At 44.2% G+C, this 18,697-nt stretch overlaps 1 protein-coding gene across 1 annotated transcript in view; it reads left to right on the top strand.

Annotated features, from left to right (window-relative positions):
• Positions 1-8,813: 8,813 nt before the first annotated feature.
• Positions 8,814-18,697, top strand: part of GRHPR (glyoxylate and hydroxypyruvate reductase) — a 62,997-nt gene continuing 53,113 nt past the window's right edge. Inside the window, exons 1-2 of the mRNA XM_069576150.1 lie at positions 8,814-8,897; positions 16,988-17,055. The gene's annotated coding sequence lies outside the window, so the exon portion shown is untranslated. The remainder of the gene's footprint in view (positions 8,898-16,987; positions 17,056-18,697) is intronic.

Genomic DNA, 18,697 nt, shown 5'->3' with positions numbered 1-18,697 from the left:
ACCAGGCTAGGGTGTTAGCTCTGTCAAGAGAATAGTGGTGTGAGAACAAAGGGAGTCAGCTGAGGCAGGGGGCAGTGCGGTGAGGAGGGTTGGGCTACTATCTAGCGGGACACTTGATTGGTTAAGAACATCAGTAGGTTGTAGATGCCATCACCAGGACCCTAGTCCAGCACAGGCACTTAGGGTTTGGGCTTATCAGCATGGCAGAGAAGTACCAACCTTTGGAAGACAGGCAGTGCATGCCATGCAAAGAATCACTTCACATGATGAAACCATTTCAGAGTTGCTCTATCCAGAGGAAAGTCTCTGGTGCATTTAATGTATATCTAACTTACATTCTACTACCATCCTAACAATTGTGAAATAAATGAGTTTTTCAAGTGATTTACTAGGAAGTATTTCCAATAAAACCCAGTGAGAGTGGGGAAGTGGGACAGAGAAGAGAACGTATCCAAACTGGATGCCTTATCAAGTCAGGATCCCACAGAAGGCAGCTCTTAGACTCCCAGAGGAGTGCTAGAGACAGCATGGGCCACCTCAAAGTCTCCCTGATCAGGGCTAGAGGAGTGTGTTCCTGTATCATTTTTTGTTTCATGTTAAATAAATCAGTCATTGTTTAAGAGCTGCTTCAGGAGCCTTTTTCAGTCAACTCTGGCTTTCTGTGCACCCAGGCAAAGTAGGTTTGGGCAGTGAGAAGGCAGCCCCCTGACATTGACACGGGGATATGAAAGAAGCACATCACCTGCTACAACCATGAACTCAGAAGTCCTTCCCACTAAATACTTGGCAGTCATACTGCCAAAATGTGGGTGTTTTTTTTAATGCAAAAAAAACAAACTTCATTTTGATGAACTGTATGCAATCATTTTTTTCAGACTTTTATCAGCTTATTGTATTCATATATAACAGTGTAACATGAAAGAGTCCAAAATACCAAATTTATTGCAGCATATACCATAGCCATTATCAAAAGTTCCAGGGAGTTCTACTTCCAACCAAGACTGGAGTAACAGGGACCAGATTTACCATCCATCCTGACACAGTAAAATATGTAAAGCAGTTTTCAAGACATTAAACATAGACAAAGAAGGACAGTGAACTTTTGAGAGATGACCCCTGACTACCCCAGCAGACTGCTAAAAGGGTTTTCCAATTGTGGAGGGGAACCTATGAAGGGCCTCATTAAGGAAACAGCTGGGATCCTAGAAAAGCCAAAGTGTCTAGTCTGCAGATTGGATTACCAGAAAGGAGAGAGCCAAATAGCCCAGAGATCTACCTGCAGAGGGTTCCAGCTAAGTACTGGCTGGTGCATATGTGTGAAGAAGCCGCCGGAAAGGATTAGAGGGAACTGTTTGTGGAGATCAAGGAGGGCCAAGAATAGTGTCCTCACCAGAGTGGAACACTTCATAGTTCATGCAGCGTTGACTACAATACTCAGAAGAGTGTTTGCCTTGATAATGGGGGGAAATTAGTCCTGGTCTAAACCTCTCTGGTTCTAACTAGCTTAAAACCAAGACATGAAAGAGCCAAAGTGTTTCCAAATAACCCGTTCTAAGAACAAAACTCAAGATCATTTATAGGAATACAAAAATATGCAGCACCCAATAAGGTCAGGTTGTCAATGGAATACTACCAAAAATGCAAATTAATCTATAGGAGCAGAAGATCCATGGTGGCTTGCAGGTGAGGATGGTTGGGTAGGGTAGGAAGATTAGGAAGGGGCCGGCACAAGGAGACCTGGGGATGGTGAATACCTTCATTATCTTGATTGTGGGGATGGTTTCACAGATGTGTGTGTGTGTATGTGTATAAAAAGTCTTAATTTCATTCATAATTTACTGGAAACATTTTGATGTTTTTTCACTGAGTTGGGAATATTCTGGAAAAAAGAGAGGGCAAGACCAAGGATCAATAGTCCAAGGGCCATCCTCAGAGGTTTTTTGTTTTTTAATTATTTATTTATTTGGCTGTACTGGGTCTTAGTTGCAGCACATAGGATCTTCATCGCTGCATGCAGGATCTTTAGTTGTAGCATGCAGACTCATAGTTGTGGCATGTGGGACTAGTTCCTTGACCAGGTATTGACCCCAAGCCACCTGCATTGGCAGTGTGGAGTCTTAGCCCCTGGATCACCAGGGAAGACACCATCCTCAGTTTTGTTCCCTGATTTGCCCATGGCAGGCCAAGAAGGAGACTGACCACAAAACAAGTGTCTAAATTTTGGGGTCTGGGGGAGGGCAGTAGCTGACTCTCAGGCCCAAGTGGTAGGAAATGTGTCTAAGAGGCATGCTGTGAAAATCTGCACCACCATTGGGGGACCTTGGCCCACAGGTTGGTGTCTGACTTCGTGGCCTAACATTCAAAGCTTTCCCAGTTCGTCTTCTGCCTCCTTCACCCTTCCAAACCCATTGGATAAATGACTAGTCCCTAAACAAGTCATGTTTTACCTATGCTGTTGCCTCCTTCCGGAATATCCTATTCCACTTTTATGAACACCCCAGACAACGTTAATCCTTCTCTCTTTGGTATTCCTGTTTGAGTTATTTAGTCAACAGATCTTCACCGTGAATCCTTTTGTGCCAGGTAGTAGTATTGCTTAAGGTTGACTTTACTAAGAAATCTCAAGGCTCAAAGACTTAAGCAATTAAAAAGCAAACACAAAAATGACTGTCATACATGTGAGGAGTGCAAGGACGAATATGGATCACACTGTCAAAAAGAGTCAAGGAGATGGCAGGACCTCTCTTGCCCAAGACTTCCACTGGGTCTTCATAACAGAATGCAAAATTTCCGGGATAACAATAGGAAAGAGCCCTTCAGGAAGAAGGAATCTGGAGATATGAAACAGCAAGGCTGTTTGCCCACCCTCATTTCCTGGGGCCCAAACTAGATGACATGAAGCTGTAGAATTTGTTCTTTCACAGTTCTGGAGGCCAGAAGTCTAACATCAAAAATGTCAACATAAATTTCCTTTTTAAATTTTTTTAAAATTGAAGTATAATTGATTTACAATACTATATTAGTTTCTGGCATATAACATAGTGATTCAAAATTTTTATAGATTGTACCCCATTTAAAGTTACAAAGAAAAGATTGTATGCTCAGTCGTGTCCAACTCTTTGCAGCCTTATGGTCTGTAGCCTGCCAAGCTCTGCTGTCCATGAAATTTTCCAGTCAAGAATACTGGAGTGGGTTGCCTTTCCTACTCCAGGGGGGCCTTCCTGGCCCAGGGATAGAACTCATGACTCTAGCATCTCCTGCATTGGCAGGCAGATTCTTTACCACTAGCACTACCTGGGAAGCCCACAGAAAGTTGTTATAAAGCATTGGCTGTATTCCCTGTGTTGTACAGTATATCCTTGTAACTTCTTTATTTCATGCATAGTAGTTTGCACCTCTTAATTCCTCTACCTCTATTTTGCCCCTCCGCCTTCCCTCTCCCCACTGGTAGTCCTAGTTTGTTCTCTCTATCTGTGAGTCTGCTCCTTTTTCGTTATATTCACTAGTTTGTTGTATTTTTCAGATTTCACATGTAAGTGATATCATTTGGTATTTGTCTTTCTCTGACTTATTTCACTTAGCATAGTGCACTCCAGGTTCATCCATGTTGCTGCAAATGGCAAATTTTCATTCTTTTTTAATGACTGAGTGCTGTACCACATCTTTATCCATTCACCTGTTGATGGACACCTAGGTTACTTTCAAATCTTGGCTATTGGGAGTAATGCTGCTATGAACTTCAAAATGCATGTATCTTTTTGAGTTAGCATTTTCATTTTCCTGGATATATACCCAGGAGTAGAACTGCTGGATCATGTGGTAATTCTTTTTTTTTTTTTTTTTTTAGGAACTTCCACAGTGTTTTCCATCATGGCTGCCCTAAGTTACATTCCCACCAACAGTGTACAAAGGCTCCCTTTTTTCCACATTCTTGCCAAAGTTTTTTTATTTGTAATCTTTTTAATGATAGCCATTCTGACAGGTGTGAGGTGATATCTCATTGTGGTTTTTAAATTTATATTTCTCTGATGACTAGTAATGTTGAACATCTTTTACTGTGTGTGTTAACTATCTGTAGGTCTTCTTTGGAAAACTGCCTATTGAGGTCTTCTGCCCATTTTTAAATTGGGTTGACTTTTTTATATTGCTTTGTATGAGCTGTTTATATATTTTGGATATTAACCCCTTATTGGTGATGCCACTATATAAGTGCCATGATAGTTGGTTAAACACCACACTCGTGGTCCTTTTTAGGAAAATTTGGGTATCCATCCCTTGATAATGAATGTAAGCCCTCCAGTTTCAGTGTGAGTTGTGTTCCCTCACAGCACCTTTTTGAGCATACAGTTAGCATTAAGTGCTTATAACTGGCTATTCTATGGCAGTGTCATGGAGATGGGGCTATATTTTTAGCTTTCACACAATAGTTCAATACCCAAATCCACACATAAGGAGCAGAAGTCACAAAAGAAAGTAAGAGCACAGTTCCCATAGCAAGGCAGATGGGAACCCATGAAGAACTCAGAATTCACACCCCAACCCATGCCCTGGTCAGGCGTGGCCCACACTGGACCTCCACACTGGGTCATCCAACCAACTCAATAAACACGTCTTGAGTATCTTACCTGAGCCAGGTTCTGTACTGACATCAAGGGCTACCCTACCCTTGAGGAGCTCTCATTTTCTCTAGTGGATGAGACAGATTCAAACTCCATTCAGTTCTACCACAGGTATTTATAGAATACCTACTCTGAAGTCATGGCACAGTGATGAGCCAGGTAAATAAGATCCATGCCCTCACGGGGCTCATAGCTCATAGGAAAGATAGACTCTGTGCAAGTGAGTTGAGTGCTACAAAGTGTTCCTGGTGTAGAGTAGGGGCTCAAACATATGTTGATAAAAGACTATGTCTTCTTTATCCTCTTTCAGAGAGTCCTGAGAGACGAGGACATAGGTTTCAGTAAATGAATGTACCTCACTGCTCCCTAATACCATCCTGTGCCTGAGAGTACCAAAATAGGGACAACTAAAGCTTTAGTCCACTGGACTGGGATGTTGACCTTCCAAATGGAAAGGTCCGCAGTGGTTCCTTTGGGAAGGTGGCCTAAGGCTAAAGAGTATGAATCTGGGGCCCATTGTAGGGTTTGAGGGTTACTGAGCTTGCTGGTGTTGCTCTGTCAAGCCTCAGGCAGACCAAACAGGACAAAGCCTTCTAAAATTATCAATGTGAGGTCTGTTGTTCAAATGGAAGAACAAAGAAAATTCAAGTCCACTGACATGATGCCAGAGCAGAAGTAGCCCTCATCTTTCAAAAAACAACCACACAGACACCTTATACTAAGAGAAGTAACTCAAAACTTCCCTGTTTTAGAAAGAAATTTTCCGGGGTTCAGGACTGTCCTCAGTTGTAATCCATCAGACTTGTTTTCCTGCCTTCAGAGAGCTTTCGTTTTGATTGGAGGAGAGAGAAACCCTGAAACAGACAGCAGTAACTCAAGTTGGAAAGAAGCCCAGATGTGAGACTGTGCAGGAAGGAGTCAATTCCAGGATCAATGATGGTAGGGGCCCAGGAAGACTTCACAGAGGAAATGACCTTAGGACTGGCCCTTGGAGCAGAGAGAAGACTTTGACATGTAGGATAAAAGGAAATAACGTTTCAGAAGAATTCTAGGTATAGGCAATAGCTGGTATATAGGAAAATCCAGAGCACACTTAAAAGGGTCTATTTCACTTGCCTTGACTGTGGCAGGAGGAGAAGGGGACGACCCAGGATGAGACGGCTGGATGGCATCACTGACTCGATGGACGTGAGTCTGAGTGAACTCTGGGAGTTGGTGATGGACAGGGAGGCCTGGCGTGCTGCAGTTCATGGGGTCACAAAGAGTCAGACATGACTGAGCGACTGAACTGAACTGAATGGACAATATGAAAGGGAGTAGAGGGAGGTAATTGGATCAAGTTCACTAAAGGCTCCACATTTCAGGCCAAGAAGTGTGCTCCTCTGTGTTTCATTTTCCTCATCCATAAAAATGGAAAGAATACTCTTTCTATTGTAAGAATTAAAGTATCTAATGGATGACACCCTCAGACATGGATTTAGATTAACACAGCACCACACAAGCTAGCACTTTTATAATATTAGTCCTTTCAGACGTTGCTCTTCTATGGAATTAAGTATTCTTTATCTGCCTTTACACAGAAAGGTAATGGGTGGTTGCATCAGGGTTCTCCAGAGAAATAAAACTGATTTTTTTTTTCAATGTAAGACCACACAGTTGTTGGGACCAGCAAGTATAAAATCTGTAGGGCAGGCCAGCAGGCTGGAAACTCAGGCAGGATTTCTATCTTAGAGTTTGGAAGCAGAATTCCTTCTTCTTCAGGAAACCTCAATTTTTGCCCTTAAGATCTTCAGCTAATTAGATGAGTCCTTCCCACCTTGTAGAGAGTAATCTCCTTTACTGAAAGTCCATTTGTTGTAGATGTTAATCACATCTATAGATCACCTTCCCAGCAACATGTAGACTGGTATTTGACCAAATAACTGGCTGCCCCATCGCCTAGCTAAGTGGACATACAGAATTAACCAGCTGAGTGGTCTTGTAAAACCTTAGTCCCTAGAACATGGTACTAGACCTGCCAGATGACTCCTGTACCTTGGTAATAATTTTACGTTATTTATTCCTGCTTCTTGCATAAAACTTTCTATGTACCAGGACCAAGCTGAATCTCTATGGAATATATTGTGCCAAATGCTGATCCTGCCAGATATGCAGACTTCGACTTGGTGCCAAGAAACCCTTCCTGACTGGAGTTTCCAACAGTGAGACAGACCACCTGGGATGAAGTGGGCTTGCGAGGTAAGCAACCAGAGGAGATTTAAGCATTTCCTGAGAGTGGGCCCAGGTTGTAGGAGAAAGCCCCCGTGGAGGGTCAACAGATTCTGATAACTCTAGATTCTAAAAATGTTGCTCAGAAAAGTCCCTGCTTCTTCCTCCTCTCTATACCCCTCCCCTACCCCAATGTGAGGCATCAGAGGCTGGGGCAGAACATGGAACCTCCCCTAAATGGAAACCATCTTCATATCTTTCTCACCCTTCCTCCACCAGCCCCCTCTCCCCAGTCAGCTTCGCCTGGTTGATCTTTCTGGGAGGGGAGCTTGTCAAATTCACCTCTGCCTCAGCCTCCTTTCACACCCCACCTTATCCTCCACGCCTATCCCCCATGGAGCCTTAAGGGGCCCAGGGGATCCACCTTCATCCTGGACAAGTCATGGGTCACCAACCACCTCTCCTCTGTGCCCACACCCAATTAATCATCACTTCCTGGTGATTTGCATGGCAACCCTCTTGTGCTTAGCTGCTCAGGGGAGTTTTCTGGTTTCATTGCCTCAATTAACACTGGCCTCCTGGGTCACTGTGGATTCCCCTGCCAACCCACCACAGACCTGGCCTCTGTAGCCTGTCTATCTATGTTCCAGAAGGTCCTTGTGTTCTCAGAAGGCTTCCCTTACCATCAACAAGCCAGGCTATGTATGCAGCACCATCTTGCAAGGGATGGGGAGGTCTTGGACAGGGCTGGATTCTTGAAGTTCTGCTCAGAGTTTCAAAGGCCTAAAAGATTGTCTAGTCCACTCTGGCCCACTCGATTTCACCCCCACTCTACAAATGGGGAATCCAAGACCAGACAGGGAAGAGGTGTGTCCGTGGTCATACCTCAAGTCAGAGGTAGAGCTGAGCCTAGGCTTTGGGACCCTTTCCCTCAGCCTCCCTGTCTTTCTGTGCCACACCTTGTCAACAGAAAACAGAAAGCATCTGAAAACATCAGCATATTAGGCATGAGTGAAAAACATGTTTAGTGTTTAAATTTTGGAACTCACTGACCTCCGGGCATCCTCTGCTCAGATGGCAGCAGTTTGCAAGATGTTCTGGGAATGGCCATGGGCTGGGCTGTGGCATGGAGCTGAGGGTGGGTGGGAAAAAAGACCTTCCTCCCAGGCAGGAACTCTTATAGCACAGTAATCTGGGTATCTCCTAAGAGTCATTATCACAAGCCATGGAACAAATGAACATGAGGATACAGGAACTAGACCAAAGGACAGGGAGAAAATTATAAAGGAGGGGGAAACAGCAGCAGATCCAGGGAATACAAGGGAGACACCGGAAAGACCTCAAGTTCCCAGACCATCATGGGCCAGCAGAAGTCCAGACACTTGCTATAAAAGATCATCTCAGGGTTTCCATAACAAGGATACTGTCAAGATCAAAAAGTCACCATTCTACAAGTTGGATGACCTTCAGAAGTTATTAAGTCTAGAACCTGCTGCAGTACATAAGGGGAAACCCACAGAGTGCTTCATATCCTGCACTGAGTTAGGAGCAGAGCCAGGACTGGAGCCCAGCCCCTGCCTCCCCGTGTGGGACTGTCTCCATGAGCCAGGGTGGGCCACGGGGCCAGGGTTTGGGGGAGGCTTAGAGCAGGGGACCTCAAAGACAATGTAGAGCTTTCTGGAGCCCTGGAGCCTGGTGAGGCAAAAACACCACACAGGAAAGCTGGAGTGTCTCTGTGACAATAGACTCCTGAGGTGCTGAGGAGAAACCAGTGCGGTTGTCATGAGGAAAGAAGGGCTGTGAAAGTGAAATTTACGATTTGTGAGAGAGGGAAACTGAAAATGTGCTCTCTATCCCATGCAAATTGTCTGTGGCTTTGTGTCCCACACCTGCAGCAGCTCACGGCATATACAACAGCAGGATCCATGGGCTCGGTTCCCACGGTCCTGTTCCAGGAAGATGGAAACAGAGATGGCCGCTGCTGTTCAGGGAGGGATGTGCTGGGGTGCCCGGGCTCCACATGGAGGTGTCCGCTGGGCTGAGAGCCAGTCTCCTTTGTGCCTGACTGAGGTAAACCTGGTAGGGACTAGCTGCTAGGGACAGCATTCCCAGGGGCCCCTGCCTCCCCTGCCCTCAGCTCCCGGCTCCCTGCCCTGCTCACCTCCTGTCACTCCGCATTTTGTTCTGCCCCCAGATACCCCCATATTTTCATTCTTGTGAGAATTTGCTCATGCTACATCTCCTGCTGGAAATGCCCTCCTTCCTTTACTTCTCCAGTCCTGTCAGCCCTGTCAGAAATTCCACGAGGTAACCTCCCATTTGGCTCGAGGCGCTAGCAGTGTCCCAACCATGGCTCTCAACCTCACGTAGCCCATATCTACTTTCAGTTGTCTATTTATTCTTTCAGTCTCCCTCAGAAGACTGGGAGCCCCAGGAGGACAGTTACTATGTCAGGTTCATCTTTGTACTCCAAAGCCAAGCCCTTCGCTTGGCGCCACTGGAGGCCAGGGTACAGGCTGCCACCATCCCAGTCAGAGCCAGGGCTGTCATTGCCAGTCACTCAGGGTCACGTTTCCCTTGGAGTCTCAAGAGGCTTCAGTCTTCCACATAGGGTTCCAAAACATGGTGCACTCGAGAAGGGAATGCCAAACCACTTCAGCATTCTTGCCTTGAGAACCCCATGAACAGTATGAAAATAACACTGAAAGATGAACTTCCCAGGTTGGTAGGTGCCCAATATGCTACTGGAGAAGAGCGGAGAAATAGCTCCAGAAAGAATGAAGAGGCTGAGCCGAAGTGGGAACAACCAGTTCTGGATGTGTCTGGTGGTGAAAGTATTGTCTGATACTGTTAAGAACAATATTGCATAGGAACCTGGAAAGTTAGGTCCATGAATCAGGTAAACTGGAAGTGGTCAAACAGGAGATATCAAGAGTGACATTCGACATATTTAGGAATCAGTTCAGTTCAGTTGTTCAGTCGTATCCAACTTTTTGTGACCCCGTGGACTGCAGCACACCAGGCCTCCCTGTCCATCACCAACTCCCAGAGTTTACTCAAACTCATGTCCATTGAGTTGATGATGCTATCCAACCATCTCGTCCTCTGTCATCCCCTTCTCCTCCTGCCTTCAATTTTTCCCAGCATCAGGGTCTTTTCCAATGAGTCAGTTCTTTGCATCAGGGGGCCGAAGTATTGCAGTTGCAGTTTCAACATCAGTCCTTCCAATGAATATTCAGCATTGATTTCCTTTCGGATGGACTGTTTGGATCTCTTTGCTGTCCAAGGGACTCTCAAAAGCATCAATTCTTTGGCGCTGAGCCTTCTCTATAGTCCAACTCTCACATCCATATGTGACTACTAGAAAAGCCATAGCTTTGACTAGACAGTCCTTTGTTGGCAAAGTAATATCTCTGCTTTTGAATATGCTGTCTAGGTTGGTCATAATTTCTCTTCCAAGGAGCGAGTGTCTTTTAATTTCATGGCTGCAGTCACCATCAGCAGTGATTTTGGAGCCCCAAGAAAATAAAAGTCTGTCCCTGTTTCCATTGTTTCCCCATCTGTTTGCCATGAAGTGATGGGGCCAGATGCCATGATCTTAGTTTTGTGAATCTTGAGTTTTAAGCCAATTTTTCACTCTTTCACTTTCATCAAGAGGCTCTTTAGTTCTTCGTTTTCTGCTATAAGGGTGGTGTCACCTGCATATCTGAGGTTATTGATATTTCTCCCAGTAATCTTGATTCCAGCTTGTACTTCTTCCAGCCCAGCATTTCTCATGATGTACTCTGCATATAAGTTAAATAAGCAGGGTGAAAATATACAGCCTTGACGTACTCCTTTCCCGATCTGGAACCAATCTGTTCCATGTCCAGTTATAACTGTTGCTTCTTGTCCTACATACAGGTTTCTTAGGAGGCAGGTCAGGTGGTCTGGTAACCCCATCACTTGAGGAATTTTCCACAGTTTGTTGTGATCCACACAGTCAAAGGCTTTGGTGTAGTCAATAAAGCAGAAGTAGATGTTTTTCTGGAACTCTCACTTTTTCGATGATCCAGCAGATGTTGGCAATTTGATCTCTGGTTCCTCTGCCTTTTCTAAATCCAGCTTGAACATCTGGAAGTTCACAATTCATATATTATTGAAGCCTGGCTTGGAGAATTTTGAGCACCACTGTGCTAGCATGTGAGATAAGCGCAACTGTGTGGTAGTTTGAGCATTCTTTATCATTGCCTTTCTTTGGGATTGCAGTGAAAACTGACCTTTTCCAGTCCTGTGGCCACTGCTGAGTTTTCAAAATTTGCTGGCATATTGAGTGCAGCACTTTCACAGCATCATCTTTTATTTATTTTTTTACTTTCTTTTATTTTACAATACTATATTGGTTTTGCCATACATCAACATGAATCCGCCATGGGTGTACATGAGTTCCCAATCCTGAACCCCCCTCCCACCTGCCTCCCCATTCCATCTCTCTGGGTCATCCCAGTGCACGAGCCCCAAGCATCCTGTATCCTGCATCAGACTTAGACTGGCGATTCATTTCTTACATGACATTATACATGTTTCAATGCCATTCTCCCAAATCATCCCACCCTCTCCCTCTCCCATAGAGTCCAAAAGTCTGTTCTATACATCTGTGTCTCTTTTGCTGTCTCGCATACAATAGCTCAACTGGAATTCCATCACCTCCACTAGCTTTGTTTGTGATGCTTCCTAAGGCCCACTTGACTTTGCACTCTAGGATGCCTGGCTCTAGGTGAGTGATCACACCATCATGATTATCTGGGTCATTAAGATCTCTTTTGCAAAGTTCTGTGTATTCTTGCCACCTCTTCTTAATATCTTCTGCTTCTGTTAGTTCCACATTGTTTCTGTCCTTTATTGTGCCTGTCTTTGCATGAAATGTTCCCTTGGTATCTCTAATTTTCTTGAACAGATCTCTAGTCTTTCCCATTCTATTGTTTTCCTCTATTTCTTTGCACTGATCACTAAGGAAGGTTTTCTTATCTCTCCTTGCTATTCTTTGGAACTCTGGATTCAAATGGATATATCGTTCCTTTTCTCCTTTGCCTTTTGCTTCTCTTCTTTTTCTCAGCTCTTTGTAAGGCCTCCTCAGACAGCCATTTTACCTTTTTCATTTCTTTTTCTTGGGGATGGTTTTCATTACTGCCTCTTGTATAATGTTATAAACCTCTGTCCATAGTTCTTCAGGTACTCTATCAGATCTAATCCCTTGAATCTATTTGTCATTTCCACTATATAATCATAAGGGATTTGATTTAGGTCATATCTGAATGGCCTAGTGGTTTTCCCTACTTTCTTCAATTTAAGTCTAAATTTGGCAATAAGGAGTTCATGATCTGAGACACAGTCAGCTCCCAGTCTTGGTTTTGCTAACTGTATAGAGCTTCTCCATCTTTGGCTGCAAAGAATATAATCAATCTGATTTTGTATTGACCATCTGGTGATGTTCATGTGTAGAGTCTTCTCTTGTGTTGTTGGAACAGGGTGTTTGCTATGACCAGTGCATTCTCTTAGCAAAATGCTATTAGCCTTTGCTCTTCTTCAGTCTGTACTCCAAGGCCAAATTTGCCTGTTACTCCAGGTATCTCTTGACTTCCTACTTTTGCATTCCAGTATCCTATAATGAAAAGGACATCTTTTGGGGGTGTTAGTTCTAGAAAGTCTTGTAGGTGTTCATAGAACCATTCAACTTCAACTTCTTCAGCATTACTGGTCAGGGGATACACTTGAATTACTGTGATATTGAATGGTTTGCCTTGGAAATGAACAAAGATCATTCTGTCATTTTTGAGATTGCACCCAAGTACTGTATTTTAGACTCTTTTGTTGACTATGATGGCTACTTCATTTCTTCTTAGGGAATCAGTGAACTAAAATGGGCCATAATGGGTGAATTTAATTCAAATGACCATTATATGTACTACTGTGGGCAAGAATCCCTTAGAAGAAATGGAGTAGCCCTTCTAGTCAACGAGAGAGTCCACAATACTTGGGTGCAGTCTCAAAAATGACAGACTGATCTCTGTTTGTTTCCAAGGCAAGCCATTCAGTATCAAAGTAATCCAAGTCTATGCCCCAACCATCAATACCAAAGAAGCTGAAGTTGAACAGTTCTATGAAGACCTACATGACGTTATAGAACTAACACCCAAAAAAAGATGTCCTTTTCATCATAGGGGACTGGAATGCAAAAGTAGTAAGTCAAGAGATACCTAGAGTAACAGGCAAATTTGGCCTTGGAGTACAGAATGAAGCAGAGCAAACTCTAATAGAGTTTTGCCAAGAGAACACACTGGTCATAGCAAACACCTCTTCCAACAACATGAGAAGACTCTACACATGAACATCACCAGATGGTCAATACAAAATCAGATTGATTATATTCTTTGCAGCTGAAGATGGAGAAGCTCTATACAGTCAGCAAAAACAAGACCAGAAGCTGACTGTGGCTCAGATCATGAACTCCTTATTGCCAAATTGAATTCATTCTTTCAGTCATGTACGACTCTTTGCAACCCCATGGACTACAGCATGCCAGACCTCCCTGTCCATCACCAACTCCCAGAGTTTACTGAAACTCATGTCCATTGAGTCGGCGATACCATCCAACCATCTCATCCTCTGTTGTCCCCTTCTCCTCTCGCCTTCAATCTTTCCCAGCATCAGGTCTTTTCAAATGAGTCAGTTCTTCACATCAGGTGGCCAAAGTATTGGACCTTCAGCTTCAGCATCAGTCCTTCCAATGAATATTCAGGACTGATTTCCTTTAGAATGGGCTGTTTGGATCTCCTTGCTATTCAAGGGACTCTTAAGGGTCTTCTCCAACACCACAGTTCAAAAGCATCAATTCTTCAGTGCTTAGCTTTCTTTATAGTCCAACTCTCACATCCATACATGACTACTGGAAAAACCATAGCCTTGACTAGATGCACCTTTGTTGGCAAAGTAATGTTTCTGCTTTTTAATATGCTGTCTAGGTTGGTCATAATTTTTCTTCCAAGGAGCAAGTGTCTTTTAATGACATGGCTGCAGTCACCATCTGCAGTGATTTTGGAGCCCAAGAAAATAAAATCTGTCACTGTTTCCATTGTTTCTCCATCTATTTGCCATGGAGTGATGGGGCCAGATGCCATGATCTTTCTTTTTTGAATGTTGAGTTGTAAGCCAGCTTTTTCGCTCTCCTTATTGCCAAATTCAGACTTAAATTGAGAAAGTAGGGAAAGACACCAGGCCATTCAGATATGACCTAAATCAAATCCCTTATGATTATACAGTAGAAGTGACAAATAGATTCAAGGGATTAGATCTGATAGACAGAGTGCCTGAAAAACACAAGGATGGAGGTTCATAACATTGTACAAGAGGCAGTAATGAAAACCATCCCCAAGAAAAAGAAATGCAAAAGGCAAGATGGCTGTCTGAGGAGGCCTTACAAAGAGCTGAGAAAAAGAAGAGAAGCGAAAGGCAAAGGAGAAAAGGAACGATATATCCATTTGAATCCAGAGTTCCAAAGAATAGCAAGGAGAGATAAGAAAGCCTTCCTCAGCGATCGATGCAAAGAAATAGAGGAAAACAATAGAATGGGAAAGACTAGAGATCTGTTCAAGAAAATTAGAGATACCAAGGGAACATTTCATGCAAAGACAGGCACAATAAAGGACAGAAACAATGTGGAACTAACAGAAGCAGAAGATATTAAGAAGAGGTGGCAAGAATACACAGAACTTTACAAAAGAGATCTGAATGACCCAGATAATCATGATGGTGTGATCACTCACCTAGAGCCAGGCATCCTAGAGTGCAAAGTCAAGTGGGCCTTAGGAAGCATCACTACAAACAAAGCTAGTGGAGATGATGGAATTCCAGTTGAGCTGTTTCAAATCCAAAAAGATGATGCTGTAAAAGTGCTGCACTCAATATGCCAGCAAATTTTGAAAACTCAGCACTGCCTACATGACTGGAATTGGTCAGTTTTCATTCCAATATGAAAGAAAAGCAATGCCAAAAATGTTCAAACTACCACACAATTGGACTCATCTCATATGCTAGCAAAGGGATGCTCAAAATTCTCCAAGCTAGGCTTCAACAACAGGTGAACCGAGAACCTCCATATGTTCAAGCTGGATTTAGAAAAGGCAGAAGAACCAGGGATCAAATTGCCAACATTCATTGGCTCATAAAAAAAGCAAGAGAATTCCTGTAAAACATCTACTTCTGCTTCATTGACTACGCTAAATAAAGCCTTTGACTGTGTGGATCACAACAAACTGTGGAAAATTCTGAGAGAGATGGGAATACCAGACCACCTGACCTGCCTCCTGAGAAACCTGTATGCAGGTCAAGAAACAACAGTTAGAACCAGACATGGAGCAATGGGTTCATTCCAAATTGGGAAGGGAGTATGTCAAGGCTGCATATTGTCACCGTGCTTATTTAACTTATATGCAGAGTACATCATGAGAAATGCTGAGCTGGAAGAAGCACAAGCTGGAATCAAGATTGCTGGGAGAAATATCAATAACTTCAGGTATGCAGATGACACTACCCTTATGGCAGAAAGCAAAGAGAAACTAAAAAGCCTTTTGCTGCTGCTGCTGCTGCTAAGTCACTTCAGTTGTGTCCGACTCTGTGCGACCGCATAGACGGCAGCCCACCAGGCTCCTCTGTCCCTGGGATTCTCCAGGCAAGAACACTGGAGTGGGTTGCTATTTCCTTCTCCAATGCAGGAAAGTGACAAGTAAAAGTGAAGTCGCTCAGTCATGTCCGACTCTTCGTGACCCCATGGACTGCAGCCTACCAGGCTCCTCTGCCCATGGGTTTTCCAGGCAAGAGTACTGGAGTGGGTTGCCATTTCCTTCTCAAAAAAAAGCCTCTTGATGAAGATGAAAGAGGAGAGTGAAAAAGCTGGCAGAAGCTCAACGTTCTAAAACCTAAGATCATGGCATCTGGTCCCATCATTTCATGGCAAAGTTGGGGAAACAATGGAAACAGTGAAAGACTTTATTTTCTTGGGCTCCAAAATCACTGCAGATGGTGACTGCAGCCATGAAATTAAAAGACGCTTGCTCCTTAGAAGAAAAGTTATGACCAACCTAGACAACATGTTAAAAGGCAGAGACATTATTTTGCAAACAAAGGTCTGTCTAGTCAAAGTTATGGCTTTTCCAGCTGAGAGTCCCTTGGACTGCAAAGAGATCAAACCAGTCAATCCGAAAGGAAATCAACCTTGAATATTCATTGGGAGAACTGATGCTGAAGCTGAAGCTCCAGTACTTTGGCCATCTGATGCAAAAAGCTGACTCATTAGAAAAGCCCCTGATACTGGGAAAGATTGAAGGTAGGAGGAGAAGGAGATGACAGAGGACCGGATGGTTAGATAGCATTACTGATTCAATGGACATGAGTTTGAGCAAGCTCCAGGAGGTTGTGAAGGCCAGGGGAGCCCATCGTGCTGCAGTCATAGGGTTGCAAAGGGTCGGCAAGACTGAGTGACTGAACAACAACAACTGCCCAGGAACCAAGATGAGCTTTCTTGACGGCAACTAGTGACTCATTAAATACTCAACTCAGATCTCTCAGCTGGGGGCTGCTGGCCCCTCAGATATTCGGCTCCAGGGCCATGCTCTGGGCTTACCGTGATTGCTGAGAGATGCAGAGTGGACTTCCTCATGTTGCCTCAACCTCACTCCCGAAGAAATCCCAGCAGGAAACCCACAGCTCTTCTCAGCACATGCACATACTCCCACATTTTCTCACTCTTGTACATTTACACACGCATTTCCCCTCACGCATGCACACATCCACACATGCTCCGATATGCATACCCCCACACATGCAAGCTGACACACACATGCTCTCACACATATATACATATTCTCACACATATGCACACACTTGTGTCACATGCACATATTCCCACACTCACAAATACACTTCTATGAAGCATTTCATTAGTTTGCTTACGAACCCTCAGTGAGGGTTTCAGGGCTGCAGGGAGGTGTCACTTGACACAGCGCATAGTTCCCACTGTCTTGCAGTTCCTTCTCCCCACTTTCACCATCTTTCCCCACCTCTTCCCTCCATTTCTCCAGCAGTACCCCCCCACAACGTCAAATCCTTGTCTCTCTGTTTTGCAGAAGCTTTCTGCCGTGCACCCTGGAGTTGGGGGCAGCTCATACCTCTGTCTGTGGATCTCCACCCCCAGGTATTGACTTTCCCAGAGTTATTTGAATCATGTTTCTCTACCTGGTTTCAAATATTGTTATGACTAGATGGATGGCTTTATCAAAAGACTTTTGTCTAATACTCTCTGCTTCTCCTTTTTAACACAGTTCAGTGACAAACACTGTTTAAAGCCTCTACTAGTGCCTGGCACCATGCCCAGCATTACCAACAGAGGCAGTACTGCCCCTAAAGGAGTACCCAGTCTAATGGCAAAAACAATTAGTGGCAAGTGAAGGGTGCGATTAATGACATCCCTGGAGGTGGACAAATGCCTTCCCTGCTGTGTGATGACCAAATTCCAGGTGAACAGAATAAGGGAGGGTCATCTTAGGCAGGAAGGACATACACAAAAGTGGTGGAGGGAAGGAGCCCAGCTGATGACCTGTGAGGGTGGAGCTGAGAGTGCAGGAGCAGAGCGAGCAAGCAGAAGCCAGACTGCACCAGGGTGCGCCTTTTGGCTGTGACTCTGTCCTGCCAACGATGGGCCCCAGTCCGCTTGTGAAAACCATGATTCGAAAGGGAGCCAGTATTTCCGATGTCTTCCCCAAAACTATCTGAGCCATATGCCCATCTGTCCATCACCAAGGCCTTGGAAAAGTGTTTAGTGTCTGACTGTCCTCCAAGAAACACACATATCAGCAGCAACCCATGTCTGATTCCTGTCACTGTCATCAGTTTCACCTGTACTTGAACCTCATCTAAATGGAATCATCCAATATGGACTCGTTTATCTTTGGCTTCTTTAGCTCACTGTGTCTGTGAGATTCACCCCTGAGTAGAATCCTTTTAAAAACTTTGTTTCCAACATTGAGGGTTGGGGTGTGAAACTTGAGGGAGCCCAGACTTAACAGTTTTCTAATCACCCCACCACAGAAGCAGGGCTCTCATGAAAATTAGCTTTTATCCTCTTCTTTTAAAAGCTTACACAGAACATAAGCCTCAAGGACCACGATGTATAGCGAGCTGCCCCAGCCATACTGAGCAGCAAGAGTCTCACTACGGTCCACGACTTAAGAGACTCTATTAAATTCAGGGTGGATTTTCTATGCCCAGTGGTTTTCCATTTTTGTCTTTTAATTTTTGCTCTAAGGACTTAATTTTAACAAAAGAGCCAAATTACCACCATGCTTTAAAATGAACTTGTTTAGGGAAGTTTAAAACAGGCTTTAAGAATATGGAGCTTTAATTAACTCTGGAAGATGGTAATTAAACAGCCCCTGTGCCCTGTCTCATGCTTTGCAAAAGCAAAGAAGAGAGACCAGCAACTGGAGGTTGGCAAAACACTGAGCCACCTAAAGAGCTTTGATGCTTCTCGTATCTCAGCTGTACCCTCAGACCAGCGACATGGGAATCTGTTAGGTTGGGACCTAGACACCAGAATAGTTTTTTAAGCTCTCAGATTCCCATGTGCACCAGAAGTTGAGAATCTCTACTTTAGGCTGATTGACAGCTGTGGACAGTGATGGGGTGAGAGACAAAAAAGGGGAACGGGTGAGGCTGAGAGACAAGGAGAGGGCATCGCACAAAAATACATCTCAGCTTAGGAAGGAACCGAGGGAACCTCAGCCAAGCCACAAGTCACCAAAGGACATTTCCAGCCTCTCAGGAAGAATTCTGTTGTG

This window comes from Ovis canadensis, chromosome 2 (assembly GCF_042477335.2).
Source record: "Ovis canadensis isolate MfBH-ARS-UI-01 breed Bighorn chromosome 2, ARS-UI_OviCan_v2, whole genome shotgun sequence".
Taxonomy (NCBI): domain Eukaryota; kingdom Metazoa; phylum Chordata; class Mammalia; order Artiodactyla; family Bovidae; genus Ovis; species Ovis canadensis.
The sequence above is the reverse complement of the archived record's forward strand: the minus strand, read 5'-3'. Positions and strand labels throughout refer to the sequence as shown.